This window comes from Phalangium opilio, unplaced genomic scaffold (assembly GCF_054372755.1).
Source record: "Phalangium opilio isolate 3A_F unplaced genomic scaffold, DU_Popi_V2 ptg000246l_1, whole genome shotgun sequence".
Lineage (NCBI taxonomy): Eukaryota > Metazoa > Arthropoda > Arachnida > Opiliones > Phalangiidae > Phalangium > Phalangium opilio.
Genome location: NW_028324225.1, coordinates 5,068,737 through 5,084,484, shown reverse-complemented (window position 1 = coordinate 5,084,484; position 15,748 = coordinate 5,068,737). Strand labels below are relative to the sequence as shown.

Sequence of the window (15,748 nt, the reverse complement as noted above, 5' to 3'; positions counted from 1 at the left end):
AACGCAACGTGCTTTACCAGCGCAGAATTCAAGGAATTCACCAGCCTCAACGGGATCAATCATCTGACCATAGCGCCGCATCATCCAGAATCCAATGGACAAGCCGAAAGATCAGTACGCACAGTCAAAACGGCGTTGAAGAAGATCACGAATGGCCTCTGCGAGGAAATCAATACTATAGAGGAGGGCTTAAACAAATTCCAACAAGGAACCCTTCAGTCAAGAATTGCGAGATTTCTACTTAATTACCGTAGAACTCCCAAAGTTCAAGGGAAGTCGCCCGCTCTCTTGATGCTTGGACGCGAACTGCTAACAAGACTGGATTTATTCCACCCAAGAAATGCCAGACATGACGAACCTAAAGCGGAACCCCAGCACAAGTTCCCAATGGGAGACAACGTTTCCATCAGAAACTTTGGTAATGGTCCAAAGTGGATACCAGGCTCAATCAGTCAGCACTTGGGCAGAATGATGTATCTCGTATTAACGGAAAAGGGGAACTTGAGGAGACATCAAAATCAAATACGCACAGCCAGTCAAGTCCAGAGCAACAATCCACAACAGGAACCAAACAACCTGGCCGATTCAGAACGGCGGAGTTCCAGCGCCGTGCCTGTCATAGCCTTTGATCTCCAAGCATTGGACGACACGCGATCGAATCACCATCAAGCCCGACAAAGCACTATCACGGATGAGCAAATGACGACACAGCCCACGACTAACGAAGAACCATCTCTATCGAGAGCAGATCGACAACAGCCCACGGCGCCTACCCATGAAAACAACGACGAGATGAAAGACACCAGAACCAGAAAATCTACACGAATAAGAAAAGAACCTGATAGACTAAATTATTATGGAATAGAGTAACTTATTAACTTATTAGTTTTAATCTTAAATTAGTAATGTCTTATAATGACGATTTTAAATTGCATGTAACAAAACCAAAAGAAATTTAAGGGAGATGTAATGTTATAGATGTAGTCATTACTCTATGATTAAGTTCTTATCTATTATGTCTATTTCTATTATCTAATCAAGCGGAGTTGTAGACCATTTGACGTAGCGCCACATTAACTGTATATAAGCGAGCTCTTTATCATAATATGACACTTCTTATCGGGCAATGTATTAAACCACTTCCATGTATTTTAACTGACGTACTACACGAGTAGGAAATAAATATACCTTTATGTTGAGTTAACTATCTTTGAGTATTATTAGTAACGAACATAATAGTATGTCAACATTGGGGCAAACCCGCGCGATATGCCCCTGGGCGTCACACCGGCGGCAAACGAAGAGAGGACAATCCTTGTAGAGGTGAGAGTTAGACAGACACTTATTACAAACTTTGCACTGTCGATCATGCCGAACGCGGTAGGAGCTTTCGAGCCCCATGACGTCGACCAAACGCACACTATAAGGTAAGCTAGAGACACCCTCTGGTAGCGAGACCTTCACCGATCGTTGCCCGTAATACTTGCCATTTATACGCTCCCAAACCACCTCACTTTTTAACTCGCAATTGTAACTCAACAACTTTGCCTTTAAAACGTCATCGGACACAAACTCCGGGAGATCAAAAAATGTAGCAATGATTTCGCGACTCCCAACCTTACGCACCACGCAATCTTCCGCCTCTAGCCCAAGACCTAATTCCGCGCAATTATCCGCATCTTCCACAGAGACAAAAGTTACGAAAAATCCGCCTTTCGTACTCAACACCGACGAATAAGAATCCGAACCAAAAGACAAGGACAAAGCTTCTTCAATCTTCGCAACAACGCGCTCCTGACATTCTACAAAAACCGAACGTTTCAAAACTTCCATCGTGTTAGTAGATAAGTTGAAAAAATAACGGAACTCTTCCCGAGGCAGAGCCCAAAACGCGAGAAACCAGACACAAAATATACCGCAAAAAAGTAACTCACGCAAAGATACCGATAAAAAAGCCCAAAAGGCCGAAAAAAAAACTCGCGAGCAAGAGGAGAAGCGGAGGACGGAGCGAGAGAAAAACACGACCGCACTCGACGAAAACCAAAACGCGAATCCGCTTCGAACCCACGCCCCCGAAGAGACTTGTGGCTTAAACCAGCGCCTAAGACCACTCGGCCACTCTACCTGGAAAGACAAGAAACTTAGACTAATAAGCAAAAGCTTCATATTATTAATCCTAGAAAACAAAGTAGGCTGATAGATGTGGGATTCGATCCCACGCCTCCGAAGAGACTGGTGCCTTAAACCAGCGCCTTAGACCAACCGGCCACTCAATCCGAAAGCAAAAGTAAACTCAGTTTATTAAGAAAAAGCTTCATATTATTAATCCTAGAGAACAAAACAGACTGATAGAGGTGGGATTCGAACCCACGCCCCCGAAGAGATTGGTGCCTTAAACCAGCCCCTTAGACCACTCGGCCACTCTACCTGGAAACAAAACTCACCTCAGACTAATAAGAAAAGCTTCATATTATTAATCTTAGAGAACAAAATGGGTTGATAGAGGTGGGAGATCAAACCCACGCCCCCGAAGAGACTGGTGCCTTAAACCAGCGCCTTAGACCACTCGGCCACTCTACCTGGAAACAAAACTCACCTCAGACTAATAAGCAAAAGCTTCATATTATTAATCCTAGAAAACAAAGTAGGCTGATAGATGTCGGATTCAAACCCACGCCCCGAAGGGGATGGTGCCTTAAACCAGCGCCTTAAACCACTCGGCCACTCTACCTGGAAACAAAAGTAACCTCAGACTAATAAGCAAAAGCTTCATAATATTAATCCTAGAGAACAAAATAGGCTGATAGAGGTGGGATTCGAACTCACGCCCCCGAAGAGACTGGTGCCTTAAACCAGCGCCTTAGACCACTCAGCCACTCTACCTGGAAACAAAACTCACCTCAGACTAATAAGAAAAGCTTCCTATTATTAATCCTAGAAAACAAAGTAGGCTGATAGATGTGGGATTCGAACACACGCCCCGAAGGGAATGGTGCCTTAAACCAACGCTTTAGACCACCCTACTACTCTACCCGAAAGCAAAAGTAAACTCAGTCTATTAAGCAAAAGCTTCATATTATTTATCGTAGAAAACAAACTCTGTTGATAGACGTGCGATTCGAACCCAAGCCCCCGAAGAGACTGGTGCCTAAAAACAGCGCCCTTGAACACTCGGCCACTCTACCTGGAAACACAAGTCACCTCAGACTAATAAGCAAAAGCTTCATATTATTAATCCTAGAGAACAAAATACGCTGATGGAGGTGGGATTCGAACCCACGCCCCCGAAGAGACTGGTGCCTTAAACCAGCGCCTTAGACCACTCGGCCACTCTACCTGGAAAGACAACTAACTCAGACTAATAAGCAAAAGCTTCATATTATTAATCCAAGAAAACAAAGCAGGCTGATAGATGTGGGATTCGACCCCACACCCCCGAAGAGACTGGTGCCATAAACCAGCGCCTTAGACCAACCGGCCACTCAATCCGAAAGCAAAAATCAACTCAGTTTATTAAGAAAAAGCTTCATATTATTAATCCTAGAGAACAAAATAGACTGATAGAGGTGGGATTCGAAGCCACGCCCCCGAGAAGACTGGTGCCTTAAACCAGCGCCTTAGACCACTCGGCCACTCTACCTGGAAACAATGGTCACCTCAGACTAATAAGCAAAAGCTTCATATTATTAATCCTAGAGAACAAAATAGGTTGACAGAGGTGGGATTCGAACCCACGCCGCCGACGAGACTTGTGCCTTAAACCAGCGCCTTAGACCACTCGGCCACTCTACCTGGAAACAAAACTCACCTCAGACTAATAAAAAAAGTTTCATATTATTAATCCTAGAGAACAAAATAGGCTGATAGAGGTGGGATTCGAAACCCACGTCCCCAAAGAGACTGGTGCCTAAAACCAGCGCCTTAGACCACTCGGCCACTCTACCTGGAAACAAAACTCACCTCAGACTAATAAGCAAAAGCTTCCTATTATTAATCCTAGAAAACAAAGTGGGCTGATAGATGTGGGATTCGAACACACGCCCCGAAGGGAATGGTGCCTTAAACCAGCGCTTTAGACCACCCTACTACTCTACTCGAAAGCAAAAGTAAACTCAGTCTATTAAGGAAAAGCTTCATATTATTAATCCTAGAGAAGAAAATAGGCTGAAAGAGGTGGGATTCGAACCCACGCCCCCGAAAAGACTGGTGCCTTAAACCAGCGCCTTAGACCACTCGGCCACTCTACCTGGAAACAAAAGTCACCTCAGACTAATAAGCAAAAGCTTAATATTATTAATTCTAGAAAACAAAGTAGGCTGATGGATGTGGGATTCGAATCCACGCCCCCGAAGAGACTGGTGCCTAAAACCAGCGCCTTAGACCACTCGGCCACTCTACCTGGAAACAATGGTCACCTCAGACTAATAAGCAAAAGCTTCATATTATTAATCCTAGAGAACAAAATAGGTTGACAGAGGTGGGATTCGAACCCACGCCCCCGACGAGACTTGTGCCTTAAACCAGCGCCTTAGAAAACTCGGCCACTCTACCTGGAAACAAAACTCACCTCAGACTAATAAAAAAGTTTCATATTATTAATCCTAGAGAACAAAATAGGCTTATAGAGGTGGGATTCGAAACCCACGTCCCCAAAGAGACTGGTGCCTAAAACCAGCGCCTTAGACCACTCGGCCACTCTACCTGGAAACAAAACTCACCTCAGACTAATAAGCAAAAGCTTCCTATTATTAATCCTAGAAAACAAAGTAGGCTGATAGATGTGGGATTCGAACACACGCCCCGAAGGGAATGGTGCCTTAAACCAGCGCTTTAGACCACCCTACTACTCTACTCGAAAGCAAAAGTAAACTCAGTCTATTAAGGAAAAGCTTCATATTATTAATCCTAGAGAAGAAAATAGGCTGAAAGAGGTGGGATTCGAACCCACGCCCCCGAAAAGACTGGTGCCTTAAACCAGCGCCTTAGACCACTCGGCCACTCTACCTGGAAACAAAAGTCACCTCAGACTAATAAGCAAAAGCTTAATATTATTAATTCTAGAAAACAAAGTAGGCTGATGGATGTGGGATTCGAATCCACGCCCCCGAGAAGACTGGTGCCTTAAACCAGCGCCTAAGACCACTCGGCCACTCTACCTGGAAACAATGGTCACCTCAGACTAATAAGCAAAAGCTTCATATTATTAATCCTAGAGAACAAAATAGGTTGACAGAGGTGGGATTCGAACCCACGCCCCCGACGAGACTTGTGCCTTAAACCAGCGCCTTAGACCACTCGGCCACTCTACCTGGAAACAAAACTCACCTCAGACTAATAAAAAAAGTTTCATATTATTAATCCTAGAGAACAAAATAGGCTGATAGAGGTGGGATTCGAAACCCACGTCCCCAAAGAGACTGGTGCCTAAAACCAGCGCCTTAGACCACTCGGCCACTCTACCTGGAAACAAAACTCACCTCAGACTAATAAGCAAAAGCTTCCTATTATTAATCCTAGAAAACAAAGTGGGCTGATAGATGTGGGATTCGAACACACGCCCCGAAGGGAATGGTGCCTTAAACCAGCGCTTTAGACCACCCTACTACTCTACTCGAAAGCAAAAGTAAACTCAGTCTATTAAGGAAAAGCTTCATATTATTAATTCTAGAAAACAAAGTAGGCTGATGGATGTGGGATTCGAATCCACGCCCCCGAATAGACTGGTGCCTAAAAGCAGCGCCTTAGACCACTCGGCCACTCTACCTGAAAACAAAAGTCACCTCAGACTAATAAGCAAAAGCTTAATATTATTAATTCTAGAAAACAAAGTAGGCTGATAGATGTGGTATTCGAACCCACGCCCCGAAGGGAATGGCGCTTTAAACCAGCGCCTTAAACCACTCGGCCACTCTACCTGGAAAGAAAAGTCACCTCAGACTAAAAAGCAAAAGCTTCATATTATTAATCCTAGAACAGAAAGAAGGCTGATAGATGTGGGATTCGAATCCACGCCCCCGAAGAGACTGGTGCCTAAAACCAGCGCCCTAGACCACTCGGCCACTCTACCTGGAAATACAAGTCACCTCAGACTAATAAGCAAAAGCTTTATATTATTAATCCTAGAGAACAAAATAGGCTGATGGAGGTGGGATTCGAACGCACGCCCCCGAAGAGACTGGTGCCTAAAACCAGCGCCTTAGACCACTCGGCCACTCTATCTGGAAACAAAAGTCACCTCAGACTAAAAAGCAAAAGCTTCATATTATTAATCCTAGAACAGAAAGAAGGCTGATAGATGTGGGATTCGAATCCACGCCCCTGAAGAGACTGGTGCCAAAAACCAGCGCCTTAGACCACTCGGCCACTCTACCTGGAAACAAAAGTCACCTCAGACTAATAAGCAAAAGCTTCATATTATTAATCCTAGAGAACAAAATAGGCTGATGGAGGTGGGATTCGAACCCACGCAACCGAAGAGATAGGTGCTTTAAACCAGCGCCTTAGACCACTCGGCCACTCTACCTGGAAACAAGAGTCACCTCAGACTAATAAGCAAAAGCTTCAAATTATTAATTCTAGAAAACAAAGTAGGCTGACAGATGTGGGAATCGAACCCACGCCCCGAAGGGAATGGTACCTTAAACCAGCGCCTTAAACCACTCGGCCACTCTACCTGGAAACACAAGTCACCTCACACTAATAAGCAAAAGCTTCATATTATTAATCCTAGAAAACAAAGTAGGCTTATAGATGTGGGATTCGACCCCACGCCCCTAAGCGAATAAAGCCTTAAACCAGCGCCTTAGACCACTCGGCCACTCTACCTAGAAACAAAAGTCACCTCAGACTTATAAGCAAAAGCTTCATATTATTAATCCTAGAAAACAAAATAGCCTGATTGAAGTGGGATTTGAGCTCACACCCTCCTAAGAGACTGGTGCCTTAAACCAGGGCCTTAGACCACCCGGCCACTCTACCCGAAAGCGAAAGTAAACTCAGTCTATTAAGCAAAAGCTTCATATTATCAATCGTAGAAAACAAACTCTGCTGATAGAGGTGGGATTCGAATCCACGCCCCCGAAGAGACTGGTGCCTAAAACCAGCGCCTTAGACCACTCGGCCACTCTATCTGGAAACAAGAGTCACCTCAGACTATTAAGCAAAAGCTTCATATTACTAATCCTAGGAAACAGAGTAGGCTGATAGATGTGGGATTCGAACCACGCCCCCGAAGAGACTGGTGCCTTAAACCAGCGCCTTAGACCACTCGTCCACTCTACCCGAAAGCAAAAGTAAACTCAATCTATTAAGCAAAAGCTTCATATTATTTATCGTAGAAAACAAACTCTGCTGATAGAGGTGGGATTCGAATCCACGCCCCCGAAGAGACTGGTGCCTAAAACCACCGCCTTATACCACTCGGCCACTCTACCTGGAAACAAAAGTCACCTCAGACTAATAAGCAAAAGCTTCATATTATTAATCCTAGATAACAAAGTAGGCTGATAGATGTGGGATTCGACCCCACGCCCCTAATAGAATAAGGCCTTAAACCAGCGCCTTAGACCACCCGGCCACTCTACCCGAAAGGAAAAGTAAACTCAGTCTATTAAGTAAAAGCTTCATATTATTAATCCTAGAAACCAAGTAGGCTGATAGAAGTGGGATTCGAACCACGCCCCCGAAGAGACTGGTGCCTTAAACCAGCGCCTTAGACCACTCGGCCACCTTACATGGAAACAAAAGTCACCTCAGACTAATAAGCAAAAGCTTCATATTATTAATCCTAGAACACAAAGTAGGCTGATAGATGTAAGATTCGAGCCCACGCCCCGAAGGGAATGGTGTCTTAAACCACTCGGCCACTCTACCTGGAAACAAAAGTCACCTCAGACTAATAAGCAAAAACTTAAAACTATTAATTCTAGAAAACAAAGTAGGGTGATAGATGTGGGATTCGAACCCATGCCCCGAAGCGAATGGTGCCTTAAACCAGCGCCTTAGAACACTCGGCCACTCTACTTGGAAACAATACCTTAGACTTATAAGCAAAAGCTTCATATTATTAATCCTAGAAAACAAAATAGCCTGATAGAAGTGGGATTCGAACTCACGCCCTCCTAAGAGACTAGTGCCTTAAACCAGGGCCTTAGACCACCCTGCCACTCTACCCGAAAGCAAAAGTAAACTCAGTCAATTAAACAAAAGGTTCATATTATTAATCGTAGAAAACAAACTCTGCTGATAGAGGTAGGATTCGAACCTACGCCTACGATGAGACTGGTGCCTAAAACCAGCGCCCTAGACCACTCGGCCACTCTACCTGGAAACAAAAGTCACCTCAGACTAATAAGCAAAAGCTTAATATTATTAATTCTAGAAAACAAAGTAGGCTGATGGATGTGGGACTTGAACCCACGCCCCTAAGGGAATAAAGCCTTAAACCAGAGCCTTAGACCACTCGGCCACTCTACTTGGAAACAAGAGTCACCTCAGACTATTAAGCAAAAGCTTCATATTATTAATCCTAGGAAACAGAGTAGGCTGATAGCGGTGGGATTCGAATCCACGCCCCCGAAGAGACTGGTGCCTAAAACCAGTGCCTTATACCACTCGGCAACTCTACCTGGAAACAAAAGTCACCTCAGACTAATAAGCAAAAGCTTCATATTATTAATCCCAGAACAGAAAGTAGGCTGATAGATGTGGGCTTCGACCCCTCGCCCCCGAAGAGACTGGTGCCTTAAACCAGCGCCTTAGACCACTCGGCCACTCTGTAAGGCATTATTTAGGCAACCTATAGTTGTTGAACCCTTGACCCTCCGAATGACATGGTTGTTTTCGAAATCCCCCTTTTTCTCCTGCTGGTCAGGGAAAAACTAGTTACTAAACGCAGGTGTCAGTGCACGGTCACCTTAGTTCTGGTTAGTTGGGCTTACTAAGATAACCCAAGCATTGGTGGTGTCGAGAAACTTTGTTTGGTATACCCGTTCCCCATCTCCAAGTTTAAGAAAATAATAAAAACTCTTTTGAGGCTGGCCAAGCCATATTATTGTGTATTTTGAAAGTATCTCTTAACCATTGTATCTTCTAACCATTCTACTGTATGACCTATAAGATTTGTAAACACCTAAGATATAAAACCCAAAAAGGATAAACAGGTGCGCGAAACAAAAACATTTCCACCAGTTCGTGAGAGTTGGGGAAAATATTTAAAAACCCATCGAAGGAACGAACTTGAAAAACACCCTCGCAACCCGTCCACGAAAAACGACCAACGATTGGTCAAGAAGGGACAAACGATACCTTCTCTGATTGATGCGCTACAAGACACCTAAATTCTATAAAAGGGTGAAGAAGGCGATTGTTAAGCACACTTGGTATAAAGCTGACAAGGGAGCCACCGGACCGATGTTTTCCACCACGAGGACGAGATGCTGAAGCTGAACCCACGAGGGCATCTGATACGAGTGCGAGAGGCCCATGCCGAACCAGATTGCTAATTCTGCGGCGCCTTTATTTTCCTGCCCTGTCGTCGCCAATGGTTCCAGCGACGTTACCAAACTCCAGCAGTGCCGCTCCTAGAGTTAAGGTCCCGGCCTACCCTGTCTTGCAGCCCAACGTCAGCGTGCCTGCTCATTAGTCACGACCACAGGCAGTACCAAGTAAAGTTACGGACAGCGTATCCGCGTCAATAGTAGTCATCAGCGTGTGCGCGGTAAAGTAATTAAATGGTGTGCGCGGTACAAAATAGTTAAATGGTGGGCGCGTCAACCGACCGGAAAAAAATGCGGGTTGGAAACCAGAAGATAATCTACGTTCCTACCCTATTGGAAAACTGATAAGTACAAATCTAACTAATTAACTGTTTTAAGAATCAAACATTGAAAATAGAGCTTGTAACATTGTAACAACAATGTTAGTAATTAATTGTATGTTAGTAATTAATTGTATGTTAGTAATTAATTGTATATTAGTTCTAGTTTAACTTGTTTAGTATTTAAGTTATTTTAGTTTCTTTTTTAGTAAGGGATCGTTAAGAGGCCTCCCAGCTTAGTGTTAGGATTTAATTGTTTTATATTTGTTAGTGTTTAAAGTGTTTTCATTAAATTGTTTTATTGGCCACTCTCAAAGAGTTCGTATCCTTAATTAATTACATATACCCCTAGACAAAGTAATAGACCGTACATGACAAAAACCCCTAGACAAAGATTAATTCTCGCAACCCCCAATAGTGAAAGGTTAGCGAGTGCACGGCCAACTATGATAGTTTTTGTAATGAGGAAGATAGTGGAATCAAACTAGTTAAAATTAGAGAGTTAAGTATATTCCGGTTACAAATTGGGGGTCTACGTCCGGGATAGGTTAAAGTTAAGTACAGTAATGTTTTAAAAACCCAGAATTAATTTTAAAGTTTGAGCTAGTAAGTGATTTTGGCGCTATTTGAAAATCTGAGTGTTTAATCGTTTTTGGTGAACTTTTGTTCGTTAAGTTTAAGCCTATTAACACGGTATTATTGTGTTGCTTAGTTCAATTGGTTAGTTTGAGATTCTTCGTATTGTTAGGGTTCGCTCAGTGTTGGGATTTCCCGCCATTTCGAAGGGCACCCCGTATCCTTTGTCCACTCGTCATCTTAAGTTAGCTCGTTCAAAAATTTGTTTTTTGTCCCCCTCCCTCTAAGAGGTTGTTTACGTTTATTTTACTCGAGTTTCCCCCTGTTGTGAATTTTTTTTTTCTTTTTGAATACATATCGATTCCTCGTGGTAGCTTTAGTTTATTTTGTTTATGAATACTAAAAATAGTCCAGCTTTTATAGCTCACTGTAATAAGGCTAGAGAGGAACGTTTAAAACAAAGACAGGTTAATAGAGAGCTTTTGCAGGATTCCACCAGTAAATCAAAGATACCTAAACCACGTAACAGAATGGCTAGTGGTGGTAGTAACGTCCCTATTCAGGGCAACCAAAATAATTCAATTAACCCCCCTGCTAGCACACCTGGCGGTGCTAATCCGCCGCTCTCGCAAAACCCTATTAATAACCTCCCAGTTAGCAGTAGTTCTGTAGCTCCCACACAGACCGTAAATTCGAATGCTGGAGCACCCAGTTTGCCTAGTGGTCATATGACCTCTGTCCCTACTGATTTATTGACCAAAATACTTGACCGTTTAAATCAATTAGAAAATCAACAAACAGTTTTATTGTCTCAAATGCAAAATAACCCTCAGCCCTTAGCAATTACCCTGTCTTCGGGCGTCCCACTAGTTAACTCAGTGCCCTCGGGCGTCCCAATAGTTACTTCCGCGCATTCGGGCGTCCCAATAGTTACTTCCGCGCATTCGGGCGTCCCAATAGTTACTTCCGCGCATTCGGGAGTCCCAATAGTTACTTCCGCGCATTCGGGCGTCCCAATAGTTAATTCCGCGCTTCCGGGCGTCCCAATAGTTAATTCCGCGCTTTCGGGCGTGCAAAGCGTCAATTCTTTGTCTGCTGGTGTTCAATCCACTAATCAAGGTGCCAATAATCAAAATTTCGCTCCCTTAACTAACTTAGGCCAAAACAATCCCAGTCAGGTAGTTCCAGTACAGGGTCAGCTTCCCTTTAATTCTAGTTCTAACAACCCCCCTTTGCACAATGCAAGTTTTCAACCCCAAGGTTATGGTACGGCTCCTATGCCGTTAATTTATTCTAACCCCCTCCCTACTCCGTCATTTTCGGGTAGCCCCATAGGGCCTGGGCCTAAAGAGTTTCTGCGTAGCACCAAACAGATGCGTTTAACAATGAATATTCCTGAGAGAATTTTCATTCAGCAATGGGTTCCCTCCTTTCTTAAAGACGCAGCGTTAGATTGGTACCATGAATGTAATCCCTTTGACACGTGGGATGACTTTGTGTGTGAGTTACGTTCAAGGTTTGAACGCAGGTCCAATGACGATCATATATTTGATAAAATTCATGAGAGGTTACAACGTCCACAGGAAACTGTGTACGAGCATGCGGAACAATTACAAAAGTTATTTAGCCAGTTAAACGAGCCCCTTAGTGAGACGAAAAAGATAAAGGCTGTATTTTGAAATTTACGAGAAGAGTTAAAAATCCCCCTTCGTACTAAAGAATTTTATCAGTTACGTGAATTGTTGGACTGCGCGTCGGATATTGAGCGGTATCAAAATAAGCAGAAGCGTGAAAAACAGGTTAAACCTAGTTCACAGGAAAGCAATTCTGTCCCAGCACCTAGACCTGCTAATTCAACTAGCTTTAGGCCTATTCAAGGTTTTTACTGCAATTCAAGACCAAATAATAATTTTAGTCACCGTCCTAATAGTAATGTTTCTGGTAGTAACGTACAGACAAATTCTAGTAATTTTAACCCGCATCTAACTTGTTATTCATGTCACAAGGTAGGACACACTAGAAGGCTTTGCCCTGATAGAGCTAATCAAGTGAACAACCCAGAAAGTAATCCTAGGGACAATAGACCTTCGGGAAACGCACCAGCGGGCGGCACCGTGAACCACGGCAACCCGCCCGCGTCTCAACAATAAATGCCCTTCCGGCCTTCACGGAAACCACAGTAGAGCCCGAGTTGTCTTCTCCATTGTTAAAGGGGGGACAAGATTTTTTTAGATATTTTTCTAGATACAATTCCGTGCACGGCTGTAGTCGATTCAGGCTCTACACACGCCTTGATACATTCTAGTTTGAAACCCTTAATTGAAAGTTTAGGCTATGAGACGACAAATTGTCTTCTCGCTCTTAAGCAGCCTGATGGTACTCTTCTTCCAACCCTCGGAGCTGTAACACTACCGTTTTGTCTGCCCAGAAAACAATTACTTTTTCAAGCTGTTTACGTTTCGAATATTGAAGCTTCGGTAGTCCTGGGCAAAGACTTGTTGAGTGTAGCCGGTATGATCGTGGATCACCGAGCTGGTAGATTTAAGTGGTCGGGAGAGGAAGAAGAGTGCTATTTGTTTTTCAGAGATTCAGAAAATAGTATTAATAGCGTATTTAATATGTCAGGTGTACAAAAATTAATAGATGAAGATGGCTTATTTGAAGCTCTGAAACAGGCTGAAGTAGATTTACAGCAAAGAGAAATTCTAGAGTCCCTAACCAATAGATTTAAACCCCTGTTTTCTTCAGTACCAGGTAGGACTGATAAGGTCCAACACTATATAGACCTAACTAATACTAGACCAATAGCATCCCCTCCTTATAGATTTTCCCCATCCAAAAGGGCTGTTATAGACGAAATTCTGGACGAAATGCTAGAACAAGATATAATCGAGCAATCTAGCGGTCCTTGGGCGTTAGTTTCTAAAAAGGATGGAGGTACTAGAATGTGTATAGATTACAGAAAGCTTAATGCTGTTACCCGTAAAGACGCGTACCCCCTACCACGCATCGACGACATATTAGATTCAATCCATCAACCCAATTTTATCACCACTCTCGATATGAGGAGTGGCTACTGGCAGATGCCCTTGGCGGAAGCCGATCGCGATACTGCCGCTTTCGTAACCCACCGCGGCCTATTCAGGCCTAAGGTACTCATGTTTGGGCTGTGTAATGCCCCAGCATGTTTACAAAGAATGGTGGATTCTATCTTTATGGACATGCAAAGCCGTGGCGTCTGCGCTTATTTAGACGACCTTGTCGTAGCTTCAGCTACATTTGAGGAACACATAAAAAGCCTAGAGGAAGTATTCAATAGGCTCATGAACGCGAGGTTAACAATCAAAGCGTCTAAAACAAAATTTTGTCAAAGGAAACCCGTATCCTTGGTCACGTAGTCTCCCAATCAGGTATAGCAGTCGACCCCGATGAAACAAATTGCATGAGAGAGTTTCCTACCCCGATTAATGTTAAGCAATTAAGACGTTTCCTTGGAATGGCCTCGTATTACCGTCGGTTTGTGCAAAATTTTGCGAAAATTGCAGCACCGTTAAATGCCCTTCTTCATAAGGATACCAAGTGGGCGTGGAGTGCATCCCAGGAAACGGCCTTCAATTTGCTGAAAGAACAATTATCGTCTGCCCCAATTTTAAGTACGCCCAATTATAATCATCCCTTTATCATCCACACGGATGCGTCCAATGTGGGCCTTGGTGCTGTCTTGTCACAAACGATAGATAAACAGAAACACGTGGTCCAGTATGCTAGCCGCTCCCTTAGCGACGCGGAACGTAATTACTCCACAACGGAGAAAGAAATCCTAGGTATAGTCTGGGCTGTTGAAAAATTTCGCCCGTACATAGAGGGCACGCATTTCGAAGTCTATACGGATCATAGCGCACTGAAATGGTTGCACCGTGCGCCTGATCCCACCGGGAAATTTGCCCGGTGGAATGCGCGTTTGCAAGCCTTTGATTTTAGCATACACCACGTACCAGGTAAAAACAATACCGTCGCCGACGCACTTTCTCGGATCCCTGAAAACCTGGCTGAAGGTCATGTAGCGGCAATAGCCCCTGTAACCCTGATTATTCGGTTTGATAATGACGAAATTATTAATGTTCAAAGAGAAGATGAGAAATTAGGTCCCCTAATTGACTATCTTGAAAATAATAGGGATCCTAGTAACAAAGAGCTTCAGCAATGGATTTATAAAACCGCCCCTTCTTGCGACATACGTGATCGTATCTTATTTCGAAATACTGGAAAAATAGACTACTCAGGCTGGGATAATTTTAAAATCTTAGTTCCCACAGCGTTGCGAGCCCGTATTTTGCACCTCAGTCATGACATACCGACCTCTGGTCATTTTGGCGTTAGGAAAACTACCCGTAGAATTCAGTGTCAATACACATGGGAAGGTTTAGCGCTAGATGTAGTACGGTATTGCCGTTCATGTCAGGTCTGCCAGTCTCATAAGGTGCCCACTCAGTCCCCCGCTGGCCTTATGCAACCAAGTAGTATCTCCCAGCCATGGGAAGTAATTTCCATGGACTTAAAAGGTCCCTATCCCAGGTCAAAGCGTGGCTTCCGTTACATTCTTGTCATAACCGATTATTTGACAAAGTGGGTAGAATTGTTTCCATTACGAAACGCTACAGCGACTCCCATTGTTAAACACTTAGTGGACGACGTATTTACGCGTTTCGGGATGCCAAACTGCGTTGTCTCAGACAATGAAAAGCAGTTTGCCAGTAAAATCTTAGATCAGGTGTTTAGAAAGTTACATGTTAAACACAAGTTTACTTCGTTCTACTCCCCCTAGTCAAACCCCACGGAACGGTACAACTTAATTATAGGTACCATGAGAGCGTCTTTTGTTGGTGAAAACCACCAAGAGTGGGATCGCGGTTTGCAACAGTATGCAATGGCACTTAGGACCGCCCCCTGAGAAACTACCGGGTTTGCCCCGGCTGCGTTGATGTTCGGTCGTGAAATCCGAACGGCTCTTTCTGTCCAACTAAACCAACCTGACCCCGATTATTATCTAACCGATGACGTTGAAAAGGCGTATGGGCTGAGAGTTATCCCAAATGTTACTAAAACATTGGAGCTTGCTCGTAAACAAATTAAGAAAGCCCAAGCCAGTCAAAAAGTACAGTATGATAAACGACATCGTGATATAGAGTTCGAGGTAGGCGACTTGGTTTTGAAGAAAGTTCATTCCCAATCCTCAGCGGATGACAGTTTCGCTGCAAAATTGGATAAGAAGTATGATGGGCCTTGTAGAATAAGGGAAAAGCTGTCTAAGTTGACATATAGGTTAGCTGATATGAAAATGAAACCCCTAAAGGG

General features: G+C 43.8%; 17 non-coding genes across 17 annotated transcripts; all 17 read right to left on the bottom strand.

Annotated features, from left to right (window-relative positions):
- Nucleotides 1-2,346: 2,346 nt before the first annotated feature.
- On the bottom strand, nt 2,347-2,428 carry TRNAL-AAG (transfer RNA leucine (anticodon AAG)). The gene has a single exon. It is a non-coding gene; the product is annotated as a tRNA-Leu (tRNA).
- Nucleotides 2,429-2,497: 69 nt separating this feature from the next.
- TRNAL-AAG (transfer RNA leucine (anticodon AAG)) lies at nt 2,498-2,580 on the bottom strand. Its single transcript has one exon. It is a non-coding gene; the product is annotated as a tRNA-Leu (tRNA).
- Nucleotides 2,581-2,801: 221 nt separating this feature from the next.
- TRNAL-AAG (transfer RNA leucine (anticodon AAG)) lies at nt 2,802-2,883 on the bottom strand. The gene has a single exon. It is a non-coding gene; the product is annotated as a tRNA-Leu (tRNA).
- A 372-nt stretch (nt 2,884-3,255) lies between these two features.
- TRNAL-AAG (transfer RNA leucine (anticodon AAG)) lies at nt 3,256-3,337 on the bottom strand. The gene has a single exon. It is a non-coding gene; the product is annotated as a tRNA-Leu (tRNA).
- Nucleotides 3,338-3,558: 221 nt separating this feature from the next.
- On the bottom strand, nt 3,559-3,640 carry TRNAL-AAG (transfer RNA leucine (anticodon AAG)). Its single transcript has one exon. It is a non-coding gene; the product is annotated as a tRNA-Leu (tRNA).
- Nucleotides 3,641-3,710: 70 nt separating this feature from the next.
- On the bottom strand, nt 3,711-3,792 carry TRNAL-AAG (transfer RNA leucine (anticodon AAG)). The gene has a single exon. It is a non-coding gene; the product is annotated as a tRNA-Leu (tRNA).
- Nucleotides 3,793-3,861: 69 nt separating this feature from the next.
- On the bottom strand, nt 3,862-3,944 carry TRNAL-UAG (transfer RNA leucine (anticodon UAG)). The gene has a single exon. It is a non-coding gene; the product is annotated as a tRNA-Leu (tRNA).
- Nucleotides 3,945-4,165: 221 nt separating this feature from the next.
- On the bottom strand, nt 4,166-4,247 carry TRNAL-AAG (transfer RNA leucine (anticodon AAG)). The gene has a single exon. It is a non-coding gene; the product is annotated as a tRNA-Leu (tRNA).
- A 372-nt stretch (nt 4,248-4,619) lies between these two features.
- TRNAL-UAG (transfer RNA leucine (anticodon UAG)) lies at nt 4,620-4,702 on the bottom strand. Its single transcript has one exon. It is a non-coding gene; the product is annotated as a tRNA-Leu (tRNA).
- A 221-nt stretch (nt 4,703-4,923) lies between these two features.
- Nucleotides 4,924-5,005, bottom strand: TRNAL-AAG (transfer RNA leucine (anticodon AAG)). The gene has a single exon. It is a non-coding gene; the product is annotated as a tRNA-Leu (tRNA).
- A 222-nt stretch (nt 5,006-5,227) lies between these two features.
- On the bottom strand, nt 5,228-5,309 carry TRNAL-AAG (transfer RNA leucine (anticodon AAG)). The gene has a single exon. It is a non-coding gene; the product is annotated as a tRNA-Leu (tRNA).
- A 69-nt stretch (nt 5,310-5,378) lies between these two features.
- On the bottom strand, nt 5,379-5,461 carry TRNAL-UAG (transfer RNA leucine (anticodon UAG)). The gene has a single exon. It is a non-coding gene; the product is annotated as a tRNA-Leu (tRNA).
- A 676-nt stretch (nt 5,462-6,137) lies between these two features.
- On the bottom strand, nt 6,138-6,219 carry TRNAL-UAG (transfer RNA leucine (anticodon UAG)). Its single transcript has one exon. It is a non-coding gene; the product is annotated as a tRNA-Leu (tRNA).
- Nucleotides 6,220-6,289: 70 nt separating this feature from the next.
- TRNAQ-UUG (transfer RNA glutamine (anticodon UUG)) lies at nt 6,290-6,371 on the bottom strand. The gene has a single exon. It is a non-coding gene; the product is annotated as a tRNA-Gln (tRNA).
- A 677-nt stretch (nt 6,372-7,048) lies between these two features.
- Nucleotides 7,049-7,130, bottom strand: TRNAL-UAG (transfer RNA leucine (anticodon UAG)). The gene has a single exon. It is a non-coding gene; the product is annotated as a tRNA-Leu (tRNA).
- Nucleotides 7,131-7,351: 221 nt separating this feature from the next.
- TRNAL-UAG (transfer RNA leucine (anticodon UAG)) lies at nt 7,352-7,433 on the bottom strand. Its single transcript has one exon. It is a non-coding gene; the product is annotated as a tRNA-Leu (tRNA).
- Nucleotides 7,434-8,242: 809 nt separating this feature from the next.
- On the bottom strand, nt 8,243-8,324 carry TRNAL-UAG (transfer RNA leucine (anticodon UAG)). The gene has a single exon. It is a non-coding gene; the product is annotated as a tRNA-Leu (tRNA).
- Nucleotides 8,325-15,748: the final 7,424 nt, after the last annotated feature.